Here is a 23,247-nt window from a genome sequence, read left to right on the forward strand (position 1 = left end):
GTTAAATAATCTGAAATTGCTACATGCTATACAATGCTATGATTAGTACTGTATACAGTAAGAACATTCAGTTTTTAAGATTTGCTACACGATTACACAAAATTTTCACTGGACAAACGGATTAGTTGATTGTAATTTTAATACTGCTACATCAGTTAATTCTTACAGCTGATAAAAATATTTTTATTCAAAATTATTTGAACATTTCTATTTGAAGTTATTGCTAGAGATAAACTAATGATAAATTGAACAATTGAATGATATCATCGCTAAGGATAAACACCTTTGTTCATTTTCAACTCAACTAAATGACAAATGAGGAGTGGGACAGTACCATTATAACACATAAATATGACATCAATGTCATAATGTTACATACATTATATAATACATAACTTACATTATAATATATTATTTGAAAGATAAATCAGCTTTTGTGTGAAGATAAACAGGCCTTCATAATATTTACTTCAGTTTACTTCAATCAGGTGTGTGCGTGTGTGTGTGTGTGTGTGTGTGTGTGTGTGTGTCTGAGACTTTTCAATCTCACATAGAGCCACTGAGGAGTTTGAACAATAAACCCCAAATCCAGCATAAAGGGGCTCAGTGAATGTGGAAGTGAATGTGTGTAAATGTGTGAGTGTGTTAGAGACACTGTAGAAGGACAGAGTGCCGGATGACCAGTCTACATACACTCCTACTCTCTTAGAAGAGCATGAAGGTACGCGTATGACAGTTTCCTTATTATCATGACAGGCAATGAATGTGTCAGAGCAGATCAGACTCCACGAATTCCTGTTGTTCCTACTGTATCCAAACTCAGAGAATTCATTCCATCCTTTTCTGCAGATTCCTTTATATGCAACTGATGTTATAGCATATCCGCTCCATTCAGCCTCCCATTAACAGCATCCAGACAGACTCTCTCTACAGAGAACCTGAGGCCATCCATCAAATCTCTCTGCGTGATCAGGGTATGACTGACTTTTTTCCACATATGTCACCTTTTTGTTCTCATCAGAAAGAATTAGATGACTGTTTGCTGTGTTTGGATCTAGTGTTAGAGTGCAGGCATCTGAACAGAAGAAGACAGAACATTTACAACACAGCAACTATCACTAATGGTATATGTGTGTGTTTGTGCCATACATTTCTGTAGTCCTGCTGTAATCCTGAGCTCCCCTCCATGATCCACACTGTAAATCATACACAGTGTCACAATGTCTGGACATCTGGTTCAATTAGTACACACACACACACACACACACACACACACACGTACTGTATACAGCAGTGCTTCCTGCTCAACGTATTTAAGATTGTCCAGTGCACAGTTTGGATTGTTCAATGTATCACAGAGCAGCTTGACTCCTGATTCTCCTGGGTGATTGTAGCTCAGATCCAGCTCTCTCAGGTGTGAGGGGTTTGAACTCAGAGCTGAAGACACATAACGGCAGCCTTCCTCAGTCACCTTACAGCCAGACAATCTACAAACACACAGCAACACATTTTTTGGACATCATACAGCAACCTGTGCAGTTCACTTAGTTGCTGACTGTGTGTTTTTCCTCAACCCATATGTGTTTGCTTTTGCTCATTCTCTACTATGCCTCTGTGAACTATTGACTGCACCTTTCTATTAAAATGTTAGGGTTCACTGTGCAATTTTCACCTTACTCACTGCATACTGTCTATGAATGATGCTCTGGGAAAAATCTGCACATATCTGTTGATCTAGGATACTGGTACTGGTATAATACTAGTATCAGTATCATTGACCAGTAAGGAAGTATCAGAAGTATCAAATAATTAAAAATCATTAAAAAGCCTAAACAGATATTTTAAGTGAAAGATTGAAGAAAATACAGCAACGGGGTCTGCTGAGACATTGCAAACACCCAAGTCCAGAGAACGAATGATAACAACATGTTTTGTTCGATCAGTCAGTTTTTGTTTGTGTTTTTAAATACCTTAGTATGTTCAGTTGACACTGTACTCTTCAGTCCAGCAGAGAGTAGCTTTACTCCTGAATCCTGCAGGTCATTGTTACTCACGTCCAGCTCTCTCAGACAGGAGTTTGATGACTGCAGAGCTGAAGACAAATTTTCACAGCTCAGATCCGTGAGATTACAGATGACCAATCTAAAACAGAACATTAAAATAGAAAGTATTTATAACTCCGGTCACAACATCCATTTAATAATAATAATAATAATATGTTTAATTTATAAAGTGCCTTTCCCAGGCTCAAGGACGCTTTACAAGGTATACCATTACAACAAAGACTCATTACAAAGAAACACATTAAGTGGACATTGGACATTTGCCCAATTCAGTAACAAAATACAGATTATGTAATAAAGACATAGAAAAAGAAAACAAATGGGACAAATACACAATGCTATTTAGTGATAGTGTTGATTAAACAACTATGTTTTAAGCTTTGATTTAAATTCACTGAAAGAGGTGACTGTTCTAAGTGCCAGGGGAAGCGAATTCCAAAGTTTGGGTGCCGTGACAAAAAAGGACCTGCCACCCATTGAAGATAGGCAGAACCTAGGCACACAAAGAAGTTCTGAACTAGAAGACCGGAGTGAGCGAGAAGGAATATAAGAAGAGAATAGGTCGGAAAGATAGGAGGGAGCAAGACCTTTGAGTGCCTTAAAGGCGAGCAGAATTTTGTATTGCACACGAATTGATACAGGCAACCAGTGAAGATTAAATAGAATGGGGTGATGTGAGCAGATTTTTTTGTGGAAGTTAATAGTCTGGCAGCAGAATTTTGAATGTACTGCAGACGAAAGATGGAGTGAGTTGGTAAGCCAGAAAAAAGGAGCATTACAATAGTCAAGGCGAGCGGTAATAAACGCATACACTAATGATTCCGTATCTTTTCTACTGAGGAAAGGACAAAGTTGTGCAATTCGACGTAGCTGAAAAAAAGCAGCTTTGGAGAGTCTGCTGACATCCAAGGTCAGTGATGGGTCTAGAATGATACATAAATTTCTAACAGTAGCCGATGGAAATATAGAAATAGCGTCAAGGTCAAAGCTAGAAACATTAGTTTTATTTTTTATTCGAGATAGAAATTTCTGTTTTACTCAAGTTCAAACTAAGAAAATTAGAGTGTATCCAGTCTTTTAACTCACTGACTCATGAAGATAAGGAGGCCATCGAAAGGGTAGAATCTGGCTGACAAACAGTGTATATCTGGATGTCATCAGCATAACAGTGGTAGTTAAAACCATGGCGACGAATTATTTGGCCAAGAGGCTGAATGTAGAGGATGAATAATAATGGTCCGAGAACTGAACCCTGGGGAACACCCTGTTTGAGCGAGACTTGGAAGATTTGGAATTGTGCAGTGAGATGTAGTATTGCCTATCTGTGAGATATGAGAAGAACCAGGATAATGCAGAACCTGAGATGCCAAACTTTGCAAGGCGAGAGAGTAATATCTTATGACAAACATCATTGAAATCTGAGCTGGGGTCAAGTAATAAAAGAATTGATAAACTGCCCGAATCACCAGGAAGTAAGAGATCATTGACGACCTTTACCAGAGCAGTTTCCATACTGTGCTGTTAGCGAAAACCAGACTTAAAAATATCAAAGAGATTGTTGTAGGCTAGAAATGACTGCAGCTGAGAGGCAACGGCCTTTTCCATAATTTTTTATACTAATGGCAGGTTAGAAATTGGACGGTAGTTAGATAAATTTACAGGATCCAGATTTGTTTTTTTTAGAATAGGGGTAACAGCAGCAGTCTTGAGTGAGATCGGAACAGTGGGAGAAATAAGACATTTTATTGTTCATTAAATTTAGACAAGGGATAGCCAACTCTGCTCCTGGAGGGCTACCATCCTGCAGAGTTTAGCTCCAATACTAATCAAACACACCTGAAACTTAAGTGTTCTGAATTACTTAAAAATAACAGGCAGGTTTGTTGGTAGAGCAGGGTTGGAACTGAAGTATGGAGGAAAGTAGCTCTCCGGGAGCTAGGTTGACTACCCCTGACACATTCTGACTGACATTTACAATAATCACTTCCCAGACAGCAAACAGACATTGATTCAACATCTATTTTTGGTTGTAAGGGACAGTATCAGTTGTCAACAAGTTTCAATGTCAATTTAACTGTCACTATTTGGTCAGGTAATCAAAATGTTGTTAGGTCAAAAAAAAAAAAAAAAAACCAACCCATTTGGTCAAAATAACATTTGTTCGATGTTGAAACCTGGTTGATGTGCATGTATGTCATTTGGATCATAGCAGCCAACTGCCACTGTACACTGAGGTAAAGGTAATAAAAAAAATATTTTATTCATAGTTTTTGCATATTTAATGTTAAGTGTCAATTTACAGATGCAATGTTTTACATTTTAAAGAATTTGATACTTTCTTTCATCATATGTTTGTAACTCATCATCCTGTTTGTGGACCATTACGTAGCAGGTAAACTCTGATATAAAAGTTATTTAAATTGGTAACTTCACCACAATAAAGAAGGAACTCCTCACAGAGACACATTACAGCACTGAATGGTCAAGGATTTTTATTGCAGGTTTTCTGGGAGCATCATTTGAAGGCACAACAAACTTACAGAACCAACATCTGTTGTAAGAGTAGTTGGATGGCTGACTACACTACTGTACCATATTACTACTACTACTACTATTACTACCAGCAGTGTTGGCTTGGAATGTCAATCTGAATTGTTTTGCACAATGATAAATAATTTGCTACATAATTCTTTTTAAACACTGCCTATGCAAATAGCAAGCTTTACTGGCAATTTTTAAATAAATTTAATTAATGGTCATTAAAATTTCAGTTACCAACACAAACATGCACATAGTAAACAAAAAAGTGTAAACAAAAAAAACCCACCTTTAAATTATACCATTTCTTTTTATATAATGTAATAAACATGTTAAAAAGAACTATGCATGTTAAGAAGCATTCTATGCTATTTGTCAATTAATGCAGCATGACAGTTGAAAACAGAGCAAAGGTATTTAAAATCCAATAAACAGAGGCAGATTAAATCTAATGGGGAAAATAAAGTTACATTTAGACGTTATCAAAGACTACTTTTTGTCAAAGATTAAATTATTTGATTGTTTATGGTAATGTTGTTGGGTCTTATGGCTCAACTAACTGGTAAACAGTAGGCTAAAAAAAAATTAGTTTTTGAACAAACTGGCCAGAAAGCATGGCAAAAATGCTAAAACTGCTAATGTTGCTCCATACCTGTAGGTTTTCTTTTATGGAACACAAAATGACAGAGTAATCAGTCTCAGTCACCATTCATTATATAGAAAAAAGATGAAATGATAATAAATAGTGACTGAGTTTGATTTTGTGTTCCACTGAAGAGAAATCATACACTTTTGGTACAAAATAAAATGTGGATGTTACAAGTTTCACTCTTGAGCAAAGTATTTCTTTTAAATTGTAACTTGGAGACTAGTTAGATTAATTATATTATTATAATGGGTTTTTGCCCTTAAATCACTTTAAAATAATCAAAAGATGGTTGCCTTTTTAACAATCACTGTTTCAATAATGTTGCTCATCAGATATGAATACAAGCAGTAAGAACTATTACAGTTGAAACTGAAGTCTTTAGTTTCACCAGAATTTTTTTTATTATTGAAAAAAAAGATGCTTCTTTTTGTCTTCGTCTCTTCTTATGTGTTGTACCACTCAAAGTCAACTGATGTAAAAACTGACATTTCCCACGAAATCTGACCCTGCATAATGCTTTAATAACAGCCTCAATTTACAACTGCTTTACATTGTGAAGGAATTAAACATTAGTCTTGTGTAGTCTGATCCTTAACTAAACAATATCTGCAGCTGGTTGCATTAAGTCAAGTCATCTTTATTTTTATTTTATCAATTTTTTAAGAATAGTCATAACATTTTAAGCTAGAATAAAACCTAATTATTTTTTTTAATTCTTTCTGTTCTCTATTTTGATGTATTGCATAATCAGATATTCATACAACAAAATATGCTTGGGGCCATGGAAAATTTAGTGAAAATGATCAAAAACACTGGTGCTGGCTGGCAACTTTTTTTTTTATAAACGCTGGTGGGGAAAGATTTAATAAGCTAATTGCATTATTAGTTATCAGATGCTAATTATGCTAATTAAAACACGTATTCATACATTCATACATTGAACAAGTAAACAAGTCAGACCTCAGTGTGTTCAGTTGTGATTGTGAACTCTTCAGTCCAGCAGCAATCAGCGTCACTCCTGAATCCTGCAGGTCATTGTTACTCAGGTCTAGCTCTCTCAGATGGGAGTCTGATGATTGTAGAACTGAAGACAAACTTTCACAACACTGACCAGTCAATCTACAACCTGCCAATCTGAACAAAACAAAAAGGGTTCAGTAATTAAAACATGCCAAAACACCCAGTAAATGACAAGACTCAAATTGACAGGCATTAACAAAATTTACACACACTATCAATAAGCCACCAAATAGTACAATATTTCTGTATATTTATATAAATATTTATTAATTTGAAGAATCATTCATTAGGTAGTCATCGAAATACCTATTCCATAAATTAAACATTATTAAGGTTTACATAAAGATTGGAAACTTTATTTAATAAACTTAAACTAAACTTTAAATTATTGCAGGTTTACATAAAATTTATTGTTTGTATTCCCTTTGGGATTTGATGTAGGCCTAAAATTAGTCATGGAGCCATGACTATATTTATTGTGACACAAGGCTTACTCTCAATTCACACAAAGTGAATTCAGTAGTAGAGTAGAGTAGAGTAGTAGAGCGTTAGTCAACAATGTGAATGACATGAGTTCAAATCTAAAACAAGCACTGACTGACTGACCGACCGACCGACCGAACGACCGACCGACCGACCGACCGACCGACCGACCGGCCGACCGACCGGCCGACCGACCGACCGACCTAATCAATGGCATCATGCTTTTGTCACCCAGAAACTCCCTACACACTCTAGGCACAAGGCCGGCATTGTCATGCACCTGGAGGAACCCAGGGCTGACTGCACCAGTGTCCATCCAGACCGGTCATGCAGGATAATGTTGCAGGCAGCTTAACTTAGCAAACGTAACAAGGACATCGGTAAAATAGTCCATGAGACATCAGTGGTTCAACCGTAATTTTACGAAGCTACGAGAATACTTTTTTGTGTAAGCAGCAGCACGCGCATACTTTGTTTACATGCAAAAGGAGAGCAGGCGCATGCGACGTGATACTCTCCAAAATGTCGGTACGCCGCAGCAGACGGGATGAGGACGCGAAGAATTGTTGAATAAAGTTGTTATTTTTGTTTTCTTTGCACACAAAAAGTATTCTCGTGGCATTGTAAAATTACGTTCGAACCACTGATGTCACATGCACAATTTTACCGATTCTGGGCCTAAGAACATTTCAGTTGTGTTGCTGTCTATGGAGGGTCAGAGAGCTCTCGGATTTCATCAAAAATATCTTAATTTGTGTTCCAAAGATGAACAAAGGTCTTATGGCAAAAACAAAAAGTGGATCCCATTGCAAGAAGCAAAAATAATCCACGTCCAGGCACTTACATAGCAGGCAAAATATAAAAAGCCTTTATTGTGCGACAGGACTACATGTTAAAAAACACCAACGCGTATCAGCCCAAACAGGCCTTCGTCAGGGTGTTAAGACAATAGAGAATGAGAACTAGTTAAATAGATACACCTGTGACTACATTTTCAAAATCTAACCACTAGATGTCTCTTAGGAGTTTAAAAACTTTCTCTGAATAAATACATCTGTGACTATACATTTTCAGAATCTGATCACTAGATGTCTCTTGGGTATTTAGGTCTTATGGGTTTGGAACAACATGGGGGTGAGTAATTAATGACAGAATTTTCATTTTTGGGTAAACTAGACCTATCCCTTTAACAGTAACTTCCTGTACTATATAAAGAAAAAAACTGTAAAAGATTTAACATTGACATTTCATGCAATTTTACAGTAAAATGTTAATTGTACAGTTTTTAGAAGTAAAAAAGAACAATGTATAATTTACAGTACATTTTCATTCCCAGAATTCCCTGTGTGACGCGCCACACTGTTTCTTATTCGTTTTTGTTATCAGTTATGTAAATTAGGGATTTATGTTACATTTTCTGCTGTTTAATGAATGTCTATTGCATTATTTAAGTGTTCCGTGTTACCATGATGGTGTTTCGTGTTTGCGTGAATGACTCTGTGCACCTTCTGTATATTAGCATATATTTCAGCTAGTGGAAGAGCTACTTGTGATGAACTCTGATTCTTCACGTGGCTTTCTCTTTTACCACCTGCATTATTATAGAGGTTGTCAGTAAATGTAAAAGGTACAAAACAGATTTTAGTAGCAGTGTGCATTGTTGAATTTACTGGTTTGCATTCAATTTTTTTTGTAAATTACAGTTTTATACTGTAAAATGTACAGTTTGTTCTGTAAATGTGTTTACAGTTTTTATGTATTTTGTACAAAATTATTCTGGCAACCACAGATGCCAAAAGTTTTTAACAGTGAATATTTAGGAAATACATCCACACATCCACATCAGAACATAGTGAAAGAGAAAGACAGGCCTCAGTATGTTCAGTTGACAGTGTGAATTCCTTAATCCAGCAGAGAGTAGCTTGACTCCTGAATCCTGTAGGTCATTGTTACTCAGGTCCAGTTCTCTCAGACGGGAGTTTGATGATTGTAGAGCAGAAGACAAACTTTCACAGTGGTGATCAGAGAGACAACATCCAGCAAGTCTATAACAGAGGATGACAGTGTTAAACCAGCACCAACTACATAAAGTCAATCAAACATAATTTCGCTTCATGTCTTTTCACAAATTGTGAAAACGCATTTTTACAAAGCAGCTTTACAGAAAGTCACACTGTTATGTCTATAATGCCTTCATGGTCATTTGATATATGACGCTTTCTAAAGATGTGCTCTCATCTAACTGCATGAACAACAAGATCCTTGAGCCATGCCAGTATGCCATTGTAGGAGCCAAAATGTGTGTAAAAAGGTGATGTGTTATTCTCATTTTGACCATTGAGTGGCACTGTGAACCTTCCAGAGATTTCAATGTATATAGGTTGCCTTCCTACTGTTGTAGGTAGGTGTTTGACCCGGAAGGGCAAAAGGTTTTTGACCGCAACAGCGGGAAAGATGATGGACATGTGTAAGACTTTCTGGTAGTGTATGTATTGGATACTAAATTGGACATTATGCACGCTGGTGGTATGTGGAGCCAATAAATCGTGTATGATGATGCAAACAGAAGAATGGTCTTCTCGTTTCTAATGGAGGAAGTAAACAACATACATCAAAGCAAGAAAGTGCATCAACCCAATTACTCCGGGATCAAACAACTCAGTAGCTTAAAGTATTAGATTTAGCTCCTACAATTCAAGTCAAAAACCTTGCATGTGGAACTTTGTTTGGAACTTCGGCACGTTTGGATACATCAAAGATGAAGGAGGATGCGGTGTTAATGGGAGTTGCTGGATTTTGCCTGTGCCGAGGAGTGCTTCGCCATCAGTGTAAAGGACGTTGCGATGCTGGATCTATAAGCTTCTAAAGCCGGCTGAAGAACACAGCAACATCGGATCATCTAATGGCGCCCAACGCACTGAGGTATGTGTAGCGCTACACTGTTTTATGGCCATTCAGTTGTGTGCACACATAATTAAAATTAATTAAATGGTCTGATTACCGAAGCGGGTGGATAATAAACTTTGGTATTGACTGTTTGTTGCAACGAACTATTAAAAATAGACTAATCCTTATGGAGACACGCGACGCAACATCGGATAAAACTGTGGGGTCTGGTGTGTCAGCTGTCAGTAAATCAAATAGTGTGGTTAGCAATGTGGAAGTACAAACTGAAAAATGTGTGGTTAAGCTTTCATTTAAAGCATTAGCTGATAAGTTGGATAAGTTGCAAGCTGGCAGAAAAGCCAAACTGAATAAGGCAAATAATATAAGAAAATCCTTGCAAGGTTCTATTCAAAAGGGTGACAAATTACAAGAACAAAGTGCACTTGAAGAGCTCACTGAGGTATGTGATAATGCAAAAAGCATGCATGAGTCTTTATTGGGTGTATTGCCACCTGATGAAAGGGAAGAACATGAAATGTGGTTTAAGGCAAAAATTTTGTTTGTAGGGTATCAGAGCGAATCAGACATTTTAAGATTTGATCAGATTGGTGTTGAACAACCCAAAGAGCCGAATTCCACAGACAGGCCCAAGGCAACAGGATGTTCATAAATCAGATCCTGGCGCCACGAGTCTGAAGCAAGTCCACCAACTAGCAGCTTTGAACAGCTTTCAACATTAACACAAAAGAACACACTGATCATAACAACTCAGGAAGGAGATTGTCAATTTTGGGGCAAGTAAGCAAGATTAATGGTCAACTTACTTTCTATCTTCCTGCAACTTGTGTGAATGTGTGAGTGCATGTGTTTATGTGTTTATGTGTTAGACTAGTTTATATGTCTTAGATTTATCCAATAAAGTCTTATTGATATTGAAAAGAGAAGTATCTTGTGTAATGTAACCGTCGAGCTTGTTTTATTGATCTGGTCACATTCATAGAACGTCATGTCCGAATTCTTTCTGACCCCTTGTTTGGTGATATTCAGGAGTCAACGTTTGGTGTCACTGGAACAAAGACATTGATCAGATTTAAGTCACAGCCCAAGGAAAGAATGAAGGGAAATACTTTTGCTACTACAGTAGCCAACATAGACTCACTTTCAGGAGTTGGGAGTTCAAAATCAGACTTAGGGGAGGCTGACAAGAATGATTGCCTATGCTGTTCTAATAATTACTCATTGGAGAAGTGTGATCAGTTCAATTCAAAGAAGCATAAGGAAAAGATAGGCTTTCTTAGGGAAAAGGGAGTTTGCTTTGCATGCTTGTCTACTGGGCACATGAGCAAGGACTGTAAAGGGCGCCTGAAATGCAAAGTTTGTCATCAAGCTCACCCTACAGTGCTTCACATCAAAAGACAATCAGCAGCAGTGAACCAGTCGTCATCTGATAACAAGTTAGTTTTTTCCAAAACATGTGGGCATACAGGGGTCGGTAAGGACCAATGTGCATTGTCCATTCTCCCAGTACAAGTTAAATCCATCAAAGGAAACAAAGTCATAAAAGCATATGCATTCTTGGATCCGGGTAGTTCAGCTACATTCTGCTCAGAACAGCTTATGCAGAAGCTGAATATTTCAGGTAAACAGGTCACATTCCTGCTTAGTACAATGGGGCAGCAAGCCATAGTTCCAGCTTACTCCTTGACTTGCTTGGAAGTATCCAGTCTGGATGGCAATAACTTCTATCAGCTTCCTGCGGTGCTCACACAGCAGAAAATGCCAGTTATTACTAACAACTTGATAACATCTGAATATTTGGCTAAGTTTCCATACCTATCAAAGGTGCACATCCCAAACATAAAGGCAAATGTTGACTTGTTGATTGATAGCAATGCTCCCAGGATATTGGAACCTTGGGAGATAGTCAACAGCTGTGGGACTGGCCCATACGCTGTTAGGACAGTGTTGGGATGGGTTGTTAATGGTCCACTGAATGGAAACAGTGGTGCATTAGGAATGGAGATTCCTACTGCTACAGTGAACCAGATTGCTGAGTGCAGATTGGAGGAAATGTTAATCAATCAGTACAATCCTGACTTCAATGAAAGCACTGTGAAGAAAGAAATGTCAAGGGAGGACATCAGGTTCATGGAAATCATGGAGCAGTCAGCTGTACTTCAATATGGGAAATATTGTTTGAAGTTGCCCTTTAAGACCAAAGAAGTCCATCTACCTAACAACTTTGCTGTGGCAAAGCAACGGGTTCTTAGCTTGAAGAAAAAGTTCCTCAACAACCATGATTTTCATCATGAATATGTAGGATACACGAATGATGTCATCAGCAAGGGCTATGCAGAACAAATACCTCAAGAACAGCTGCACTGTGAAACTGGAAAAGTATGGTACATCCCTCATCCTGGTGTCCACCATCCAAGAAAGGGATCTATTTGTGTAGTGTTCGACTGTGGAGCCACATTTCAAGGAACATCATTGAACAACAAACTTCTGCAGGGTCCTAACCTTACCAGCTCTTTGCTTGGAGTTCTCACTCGCTTCAGACAGGAACCCGTAGCTTTTATGGGTGATATTCAGGCTATGTTACGTCAAGTGAAGGTGGCTGAAGAAGACAGAAATTTTCTTCACTTTCTTTGGTGGCCAGATGGAAACATCTCTGAGAAACTTGTGGAATATAGAATGACTGTACATTTATTTGGTGCAGTTTCCTCTCTGAGCTGTGCAAGTTATGCACTAAGGAAAACTGCAGATGACAATCAGTTTGAATTTCCAGCTCATGTGATTCAATCTGTCAAGCAAAATTTTTATGTGGATTGTTTGAAGAGATCAGCTACAGAAAAAGAAGCTATAAAGACGATGAAGGCTCTCATTGGTTTGTGTCAGAAAGGGGGATTTATTTTGGAAAAATGGATCAGTAGTAGTCATGCAGTGTTGCAAACTATTTCAGTGGATCAAAGGGCCAAAGACCTGAAGGAGTTAGATTTAGGAAGAGATAAAATTCCACTTGAAAGAGCATTGGGCCTACAATGGTGTATGGAAACAGACTCTTTCAAATTCAAGTTAGAGGTAAAACCGCAATCTCTTACCAGACGTGGCATGCTTTCGATCACCAGCTCCGTGTATGATCCTCTGGTGTTCCTGGCGCCTGTCATGTTGTCTGCTAAGATGATGCAACAAGAACTCTGCAGGAGAGGTTGTGGATGGGATGACGCCATACCACAGGACATCTTAAGCGGGTGGAAGAGATGGTTGGAGGATCTGGGGTCGCTAGCTGCATTCACTGTGGACAGGTGTATTAAGCCTGGTGATTTTGGAGAACTTAGGCACACTCAACTACACCATTTTGCTGATGCCAGTACAAATGGATACGGCACAGTAACATATATCAGAATGTTAAATCATGAGAAACGTATTCACATTGCCTTTCTACTTGGTAAAGCCAGAGTGACACCATTGAAGGCTGTAACCATTCCCCATTTGGAGTTGAAAGCAGCTGTGCTTGTTACCAAGGTGGACGCAATGCTGAAAGAAGAACTGAATATCCAGTTAGAAGATTCAGTCTTCTGGACTGACAGTAAAGCAGTACTGAAGTACCTCAACAACGAAGATAAGCATTTCCATACATTCGTAGCTAACAGGATTGGAACCATTAGAGAAACAGCTGAACCCTCACAATGGAGATATGTCAGTTCTAAGGACAATCCAGCTGATGACGCTTCAAGAGGAATGAAGGTTAGAGACTTTCTGAAGAACAGCAGGTGGCTTGAAGGTCCAGCCTTCTTGTGGTTGCATGAGGAGTATTGGCCTATGGACACACTAAATGTCTCGATAGACTCTGATGACACAGAGGTCAAACGAGAAACCACAGTAAACGTCATTATTGTGAATGAAGTGTCTAATCCTACTGACCAACTAGTTGCTTACTTTTCTGAGTGGAGGAGGCTCAAAGTAGCGGTGGCCTGGTTTCTCAAGTTGAAAATTATCTTGTTGGAAAGAATTCGCTTGAGAAAGAAACAGAAAGCTACAAATGCTAGTCATCCAAAGAACAATCAGGACAGTGGTGTACAGTCTGAGGAATCAAGAGTCACAGCAATGCCTAAGAGTCTTGTTTTGACACTGGATGATCTATTGGGAGCAGAGGAAGCCATCGTTCGCTATTGCCAGCAAAAGAATTTCGGTAAGGAAATTTCTGCTCTTTCATCTGGGAAAGTGACAGTGAATCGGCAAAGTCCTATTTATCGGTTGGATCCATTTTTGGATGATGGACTGTTAAGAGTTGGAGGAAGACTGAGTAAAACAGCCATGCCTGAAGAGGTCAAGCATCCGCTTATACTCGGCAAAGATCAGCATATTTCTATGCTTATTCTGAAGCACGTGCATGAAAGTCTGAGTCATGGTGGACGAAGCCATACGTTATCCACAGTTAGGAGGAAATTTTGGATTACTAACTTCCACTCAGCTGTCAGGAAGATCATTTCTGGGTGTGGCCTTTGTAGATGCCATAATAGAAGAGCAGCTGAACAAAAAATGGCAGATCTTCCAAAGGAGAGGATCCTTCCCGATCTACCACCATTTACCAACACTGGAGTAGATTACTTCGGACCAGTGGAAATAAAGAATGGAAGAGTAACCTGTAAAAGATATGGAGTAGTATTCACCTGTATGGCAAGCAGGGCAATTCATCTTGAGGTAGCAAGTTCACTGGAAACGGATGCATGTATTAATGCATTACGACATTTCATTAACAGAAGAGGACAAGTGATACATCTAAGATCGGATAGTGGTACTAACTTTCTTGGAGCACAAAGAGAACTGAAGGAGGCTCTTGCTACATTGAATCATGATAAAATTCAAGGAGTGTTGTCACAGGTTGGAATTCGTTGGAGCTTTAATCCACAAGCAGGTTCACACCATGGTGGTATATTGGAAAGAATGATACGCTCTGTAAAAAAGGTTCTCAGCTCTGTTCTACATCAACAAAGGTTAGATGATGATAGACTTCACACAGTTTTCTGTGAAGTGGAATCATTTTGAATGATCGACCAATTACCAAGCTATCGGACGATCCTAATGATCTGGAGCCTCTCACGCCTAATCATCTTCTTCTCTTGAAAGGGAAACCAGCTTTACCACCTGGTGTGTTTGAACCTCATGACCAGTATGCAAGAAGACAATGGAGACAGGTGCAATATATTTCAGATCTGTTCTGGAAAAGAAGGCTACGGGAATACCTGCCTTTGCTTCAAGAGAGGCAAAAGTGGAATCAGAAGAAAAGGAGTTTGGTTGCTGGAGACATTGTAGTAATTATGGACTCGTCGGCTCCTCGTGGTTCCTGGGCTCTTGGCAAGGTCATAGAGGTTTTTCCAGATAAGTATGGTCTGGTGCGTTCTGTGAGGTTGCAGACCAAAACCAGCATCATTGAAAGACCAATAACAAAACTTTGTCTATTACATTAAGTGTAAATAATGTGTTTTCTGACTGGGTGTATGGTAATGTTTTGGCTCCTTCTTTTTCATTGTATTTGAATTGTTATGTTTGTTCAACATTAACAATTAGGGGTCGATGTGTAGGAGCCAAAATGTGTGTAAAAAGATGATGTGTTATTCTCATTTTGACCATTGAGTGGCGCTGTGAACCTTCCAGAGATTTCAGTGTATATGGGTTGCCTTCCTACTGTTGTAGGTAGGTGTTTGACCCGGAAGGGCAAAAGGTTTTTGACCGCAACTGCGGGAAAGATGATGGACGTTTGTAAGACTTTCTGGTAGTGTATGTATTGGATACAAAATTGGACATTATGCACGCTGGTGGTATGTGGAGCCAATAAATTGTGTATGGTGATGCAAACAGAAGAATGGTCTTCTCGTATCAAATGGAGGAAGTAAACAACATACATCAAAGCAAGAAAGTGCGTCAACCTAATTACTCCGGGATCAAACAACTCGGTAGCTTAAAGTATTAGATTTAGCTCCTACAGCCATCTTTAAAAGAAGTTCAATAAACACTTTTATAAAAACTTAGATTACAGGTATTTGTTGTTTGAACCTCTCATTAGCCAGCTGTATATATGGTGTATTTTACTTTACAGAGACACCTCACGATATAATTCATCATCTACTCATTTATAGATATAAAATTGAGTATTTATAAAATTTGATCCTACCACGTTCAGACAACCCAGAGCATCTAACGGAGTATGTGTGATTGCAGTTTTTTTTTGTTTTTTTAGCTTTTTACTCAATATTACCTGCGTAGCATTTTTTCTAATATTAATTTGATTTAATGTAGTAAAATATACACAGCGTAGAGAGCCTTAAAAATATTCAGCCTCAATTTTAGCCATTATTTCTCAAAATTGATTTGGACAACTTGTACAACTTAATTCACCTTTGTTATTATTTGTGAATTAATAAACTCTGCAACAGTGCAATCTCAAATAAATAAATAAATTAGGCATCAAATTATATTAAAAATAACTAAATTCATGTGACACTTTCATGAGCCTAGATCACATTATTTGAGCCCTGCATATTAGGCCTCTTTTTACTGCTTTTATTTTCATCCACCCATGGAGGCAAAATAATGTAACGATGACGTTGTGTTTTTTGAATCACGTGTCAGTTTAGGTGTGTTTATGAGTACATCAGATAACCACTTCTCCCATCTCTAAGTTTGGGGCTTTAGTCAAGGATTTTTACCTTGGCAGTATGAGAACACTCCCTACAGGGTTCTGTTCAGTCATTTAGAATTAATGCAAAAAGATTGGTAGGGATCTTGGTGGGATAACTTGTAGATAACAGTAAGCCTCTTACTGTATTATTTACACAAGGAAGACACAAGTGCAATTTTAAAAATTTTAAATAAAAAAAATTGTATTAACAAAAGATAAACAAGAGTAATCAACAGCTGAGTAGAATCGTTGTTATATCTATTATTGCTTCCTACCACTCAGGCAGGAGACTCAAATCTTGGTTGTGTCTGTTAATGGCTCACCTTCATGGGCCAAAGTCTCAAAACTTAGTTGTGTCTGTTGCTGCCTTCCCTGTAACAGGTCACAGGCTCAGAACCTTGGTGATCAGTTACTGTCCGAGCATTTAATTGATGGTGCTGGGCAGTTTGTTTGTGTTAGTCCACCAAGATCCAATCAAATTGTAGCAAACCTTTGTCCACTGTTGTAGTCCTAGAAGCACCCCACCATAAAACTGGGCCTGGAATGTGTTGTTCACCACATCTGGATAGTTTTTAATTTGGCGTTTGTTAATGGCACACAGTCGGAAACTCTACCTTTCACCATCATCCTCTCCAACAATGAAGAATACTAAATCGGCAGGGAGGACAATATGGCGATCACAATGATGAGGCCTGAGGGTATTTTAAGAACCAAATTAGCAGCAATACACACCAAACTGTCCTTGCACATTATCACATTCCAAATTATGTGCCCCAAAACAGAGAGAACAGTTTTCCATCATTGGCGAAGGAGATTGAAAGAGAGTTTACTCCAGAGCTTCAACTTTGTTCTCACGCAGCCTACCTCTATCATTTGGCACGAATCCAAATGTTTCTATATTCGCAATGTATTTGAATGCTAAACTATTATTTAGTATGTAAACCATGCTTTTGTACTTGACAAGCTTTCCGCAAAAAAAAAAAAAAAAAAAAAAAAATCACACCCTCAAAACCAACCACATATGGCTGCACCAAAACAGGACAGGCCAATGTCTACCAGCAATTTAAACACACAGAAAAACAGAAAAAAGAACAGAACAGAAAGAGGTTTAAAAGCTTCAAAGCTATCAAATTATTCTATTCTACACATACTCGTGAGACACAAAGATGATTTTTGTATTTAAAATCAGATAGCTTACCTTTGTTTTTTTATAACTGAAAATGTGTCACAAACAATATGCTTCAGAAAATTGAAGCAGAAAAAGAAAATCTAGGAGAGAGAATATCAAAAGTCAAATTCACATGACCAAATATGTGCTTGGCCCGAGCTCAGGCTGAACAACACGTATTATACGGCCAATTTTAATTGACCAGTGTATCTATATTTGGTTGACTGTATTTTATTCTGATAATGAACGACTGCAACGTTTGCAATGCTGTATGTGTGTGCGTGAGGCGCCAGCGCGATCGAACAGCGGAAACATAAAATACTCCGTACTTTTTGGTCATACAGATCCTTCGAAACTGCAATGTGTTTACCTTTATTTTAGGATGCGCTTGTCATCTCGGTTTCCTTTCCGTGAACTTTGGCAGAGCGCCGCACCACAAAAATGAACCAAACTCAGCAGCATATTTTACTCAGTCTTTTTTCTTTCTTTCGTTTTGTTAATCTGTTAATTATTTAATTCAAATATATTTCGCGTATTAATTCCTTTTATATGTAGACTATGATTTAATAAAAACAGATTGTTATTTTTAATTAAACTTAATTTCCGTTGCTTGTCTGCGTTCGTCCGCCGGATTTTTTCTCCTCTCCGACCCAGCAGTATGCCCATCTCACAAATGTAGAATTCGTCTCAGTCATCTCAACCATCGAATTACAGCAACAGGAAATAGACAAAGTATTTTACCAGCGTAATTTATTATCTGGTGCTGTTTTGCGGTGTTGGTAAATTCACCACTTAATTTTGAGTTAAAATATGTTGTTGTAACATTGTATCATCTCTGTTGTACAGAGATTGTAACGAGTAATAATATTACCCAAATGTTATTAGTAAAACGTAATAATCACTTTAATGTAGCTTGCGCCAACAGTCCTACAGTAAGGAAACGTTGCTTTCTTTGCTCCTGTTAACAAACGTTGGGTTTCATGAGACTCTGCATGCGCAACGCTGAACTCATACATCCGCCCGGAGCTGCTTCCATGTAGGACTGTTGGCGCAAGCTACATTAAAGTGATTATTACGTTTTGAATATGGATATTATCGATTCGCTACAGGAGGCCGTTGTTCACCCCCAGGAGCCATGTGAGACACTTTTTTTAATGGATGGGCACTTTTTATTTAACTTCTTTTGGACTGATGCATGCAACACCCACTGAGTGGCATTAAACAGCTTGAAAGATCAAAGACAATTTTTTATATAACTCCGACTGGATTCGTCTGAAAGAAGAAAGTCATATACACCTAGGATGACTTGAGGGTGAGTAATTTATGGGCTAATTTTCATTTTTGGGTGAACTAACCCTTTAAGTCTTTGACGTAGACCGCATTTTAATCTTTGTTTTGCATAATTACAGTTGATTCATATGAAATATCCTCTCCTGTACATCCTTTGCAAAATCATCAGACAATCTCTTGGTGGACAGACTGTAAAGCTGCGAGATGTGTGATATCACAACAGATGGTGGTAATGAACAAATGTAGTTTGTGTTCTAGTTATACGAAGACGCTACGCTGCTTCAGTGCATCACAGGCTTGTGACTCGTCAGAACGCAAAACAGAATTTAGCGTTTGGTCGCGCTACACTGCTACTTGCTGGAAAAAGTAGTTAGCTACTGGAAAAGCTACACTGGAGCTACCGTCATGCTACTGGAAAATGTAGTTACGTTAGTAGCGTCGCTACTTGTAGCTAGCTACTCCCCAACACTGAAAGTAAGGCATCACTATTATTATCTAACATGTTTATTAGTGGTGCTTGAACTGTTTGGGAAGCAGACACTGTCACTTTAAATTTAGAGTAAAGACCCATCTCTTTTACCTGGCATACACATTGCACACCAAACCAATTAAATTATTCTTTGGCTGCATAAATTGGGTCAACCAGAACCAGAAATACTTCCCATAACACCCAATATATTTCATTTATATGTCAAAGTTACTGTAGTCACCTGCATCCGGTCAGTATCCAGACCAGATTGTGGATCAGCACCTAGTGACGACCACAACAGTCATGAATATATGAGGAGACCACGACAACTAGACGAGCCATAAAAACCGATCCCCTATAAAGACCCCATCGCCACAAAAGCCATCAGCACAGATCCTCAGCAAAGACCACAAGCACCATACAAGCCCTCTGCACAATCTGGCATGATGTACCCAATCTTCAAGCAGAAGAAACTGGATGAAATATTCTGAAAGCTATCAGTCCAAAACTGATTTGTGATGCAGTCTGGAATTAAGCCATCATGACTGAGCTTGGTTTCCCCCCAAGGAGTTTGGGTTCCTTGCCACTGTTTTTTGGCTTGCTTAGTTGGGCAATATTATTGATTTGACTGCATGAGAACTGAACTGAACTGAGCTGGATGATGTTTCTTTAGAACTGCTTTAGAGATTAATTAAACATTGATGGACTTATTGAACCAAACTGAAGCCCTAAACACACTGCACGATTTTCGGCTGTCCCAGACGAAAGATTGGCATCGTGAAATAATCGTGGCGATTTCTGTGATCGTGGCTCCTGCGTCGTACAGTGAGAGAAGTTTAAAGACGGCCGTTGTCTCAGTCTTGCAACCAAGATAGCCTACGATACAGCGTGATCCACATTCACTGACCAACCAATAAAAATGTGACATGGCACTAAAACATAATGCTGCGTACCTCAAGCTCTTAGCCCTTACTCTTTCGCTGCTTCCACTTTTTTTTCAGCACACATAAAAAAAATACAACAGCTAAAGTGTGATTTATCATGCTCTTTTTGTTTACTACTAGCGCATGCTGATGACATTGTATTCATTTAAAGTAACGTGTGTCATATCGTACGAGTCATCGTACAGTCTACACACATGTCGTAGCCAAGTTTATTAGAACCATGTCGCACAGTGTGACATGAAGTGATCTTTTAGGATTGCTAAAATCGTGCAGTGTGTTTTGGGCTTGAATCAACACTAAACTGATTTCAACTGAATAATGACTGTTTGCTATTGTATTTTTTCTTCTTCTTCCATATAAATTTTGTCTTGTAACCTGCATTTGTCATAGACCAGTGATTTTCAGTCTGGTCCTGAGGACCCACTGCTCTGCACATTTTGTATGTCTCCCTTATTTAACACACCTGATTCAGATCATCAGCTCTTTATGTGAGAGCTCCATGAATTCAGCTGAGTGTTGTCAGATAAGGGGGACATACAAAATGTGCACAGCAGTGGGTGCCCAGGACCAAGATTGAAATCCACTGTCATAGACCCAAGAATGAATCTTGTGTGGCTTATTGGGGAAAGGTGAGCTATTGACTTTTCAGATGTACGATGTTCACACAGCGGGTGAAAAATCGGTCGAAAAATCCCATAGACTTAATATAGGAAATACATCTGTGACATGTCTCCACATCTAAATGTTGTTGAGACTTGAGGGTGGCCTCATTTCACTTAGCCCTAGCAACCAATTACAGCACCCAAGCAACCACCCCATTGACTTCCACAAAAAAAAAAAGTGATGGATATCTCTGAATCAAAACATTGTGAAAAACATAGATGTGGGCTCTTTGAAATCAGACTGCAAAACACTCTTTAAATGTCACCTGTGGCAGCAATCTAGCCACAGCTTAACAACCATTTAGACCACCCTAGCAACCATATAATAAATTGAACTGACTATGTCTCTGAACCAGAAAAACATAGAGACGTGGGGGTGGGCTCTTTTAACTCAGAATGGCTAGGAGTCGTTAATTATCACAATGGAAACTGTCTAGCCACACCTTAGCAACAATTTAGTGCATAGTAGCAACCATATAGTAAATAGAATGGGCCATATATCTGGATCAGACCAACATAGAGACACAGGGGTGGGCTAGTGCAGAGTTTTACAATGGCAAGCACCATTTTACATTTTCTTTCAAAAATTTACATATCTAGTTATTATAGATTCTGTACAAACTTTAAAACATACAGTAACTCACCCTGTACCATTTGTCGTAGAGCCATGAATGTGTCAAATTGTGTGGCTTATTTTTAAAGTTTATTAACTGTTGATTTTTATTTATTTTTTCTATTCTAATCTTTTCTCATCCTCATTTATTGATAATCATAATTATTATGTCCTAATTTCTATTTCATTATTTTGCTTTCTAGTCAATATTTCTTTTAATTATATTTAATGTTTTGTGAGGGGTGACTGTAGGTCTGGCCCATGTCAGGAATGCAGTGATTATTGAGCCAAAGCCTGGCTCCCATAAAATATGTATTCTATGAATGCAGTCATTAAAAACTGATTTTTTTTATATAAATTATTTAATAAACAAACAAACAATCAAACAAGTAATCACATAGGTGGTAATTGAAAGGTGAATGTATGATGGTTTAAAGGTATGTTAAAGTTGCAATATGTAACTTTTTTGTTTAAAAATGAAAAAAATAGTTAATTGAGCAAGTACACAACACATTCATTATTCAGTCTCCCTACTTTGATTCACAACAGTAAGCTTATAATAATGATTTATAATTTGAGGTGTCAGGTCAGATTTCACAGGAAATTCATCAGTCATTCGTCAGTTTGATGTCATTTGTCCATAAACAGAAAAAAGACCCGACTACTACTGTGTGTGGGTGGATCATTTGTAGCTTGTTCTTACAACAGTTGCTTAGAATTTAAACTTGTCATCTTAATGGATACATTTAATCAGCAAAGTTCTAAATGACAATCATTGGGGCAAAACTAAGAAAAAAAAGTTAATTAACTATATTAATCGCTCCAAACCCTTTTCAATTACCAAATGTCACATTTGATTCATTGTTTTGCCAGTGTTAGTTCCTGTTTCCTTTGCTCAGATTTCTAGTTTCTATGGTTATTCATTGGTTAATTGATTATGTTCACCTTTGCCTGGTTTAGTTATTCATCATCTTGTCTTTATATGCCAATGAGTTCCTTGTCCAATAGTTTTGCTGTTCTGTTTCACTGTTACATGTCTTCATGCATCCAGGTTTGCTCCTGTATTGATTTGTTTTCTTTGTTTTGTTGGATAAATAATGGATAAATTACACGGCTGTGATTAGATCCAGCTCTACCTCTCCTCTTACTTTACCTGCCTTACTTGACCATAGCAACAAAATGAGCAGAGTAAAAAAAATCTATTTGCAATGACATTTACCTGGGCTTGAAATATGACTCAAACCTCTTTTTATTTGTGATAGTGTCTCAGCTCAAATTACATTCACAGTGGTGAATTTAGAAAGCCAAACAATGTGAAAATAATAAATAAATAAATAAAATATTAAAAAAGTTTAATTGCAACATATAATCATTGCAGTTAATAGTGTTCACCGTCTGTTTGATTATGTGTAATTTGTAACTAACTGCATGATTCTTACTGTACATTTCTGCCATAGTCACCACTAATAACCTACAACTAAATATTCCTATATACACATATTCAAGCAGGGTAAATGTGAAAGTCAAACCTCAGTATGTTTAGTTGAGAATTCTCCAGTCCAGCACAGAGTAGCCTCACTCCAGAATTCTGCAGGACATTGTTACTCATGTCCAACTCACAAAGACAGGAATTTGGAGACTGTACAGCTGATGACAAATGTTCACAGTGGCAATCAGATAGACGACATCCAGCAAGTCTATAACAGAGGGTGACAGGAGAAGGATGGTTATAGTCATGTTTTCTGTGTTCTGTGAATTCAGTTTTTTTTTGATAACATAG

General features: G+C 38.0%; 1 pseudogene; it reads right to left on the reverse strand.

The window, feature by feature from the left end:
- Positions 1-515: 515 nt before the first annotated feature.
- The window catches only part of LOC107687576 (NACHT, LRR and PYD domains-containing protein 12-like), a 43,260-nt pseudogene continuing 20,528 nt past the window's right edge, over positions 516-23,247 (reverse strand).

This window comes from Sinocyclocheilus anshuiensis, unplaced genomic scaffold (genome assembly GCF_001515605.1).
Source record: "Sinocyclocheilus anshuiensis isolate Anshui unplaced genomic scaffold, SAMN03320099.WGS_v1.1 scaffold233, whole genome shotgun sequence".
NCBI lineage: Eukaryota > Metazoa > Chordata > Actinopteri > Cypriniformes > Cyprinidae > Sinocyclocheilus > Sinocyclocheilus anshuiensis.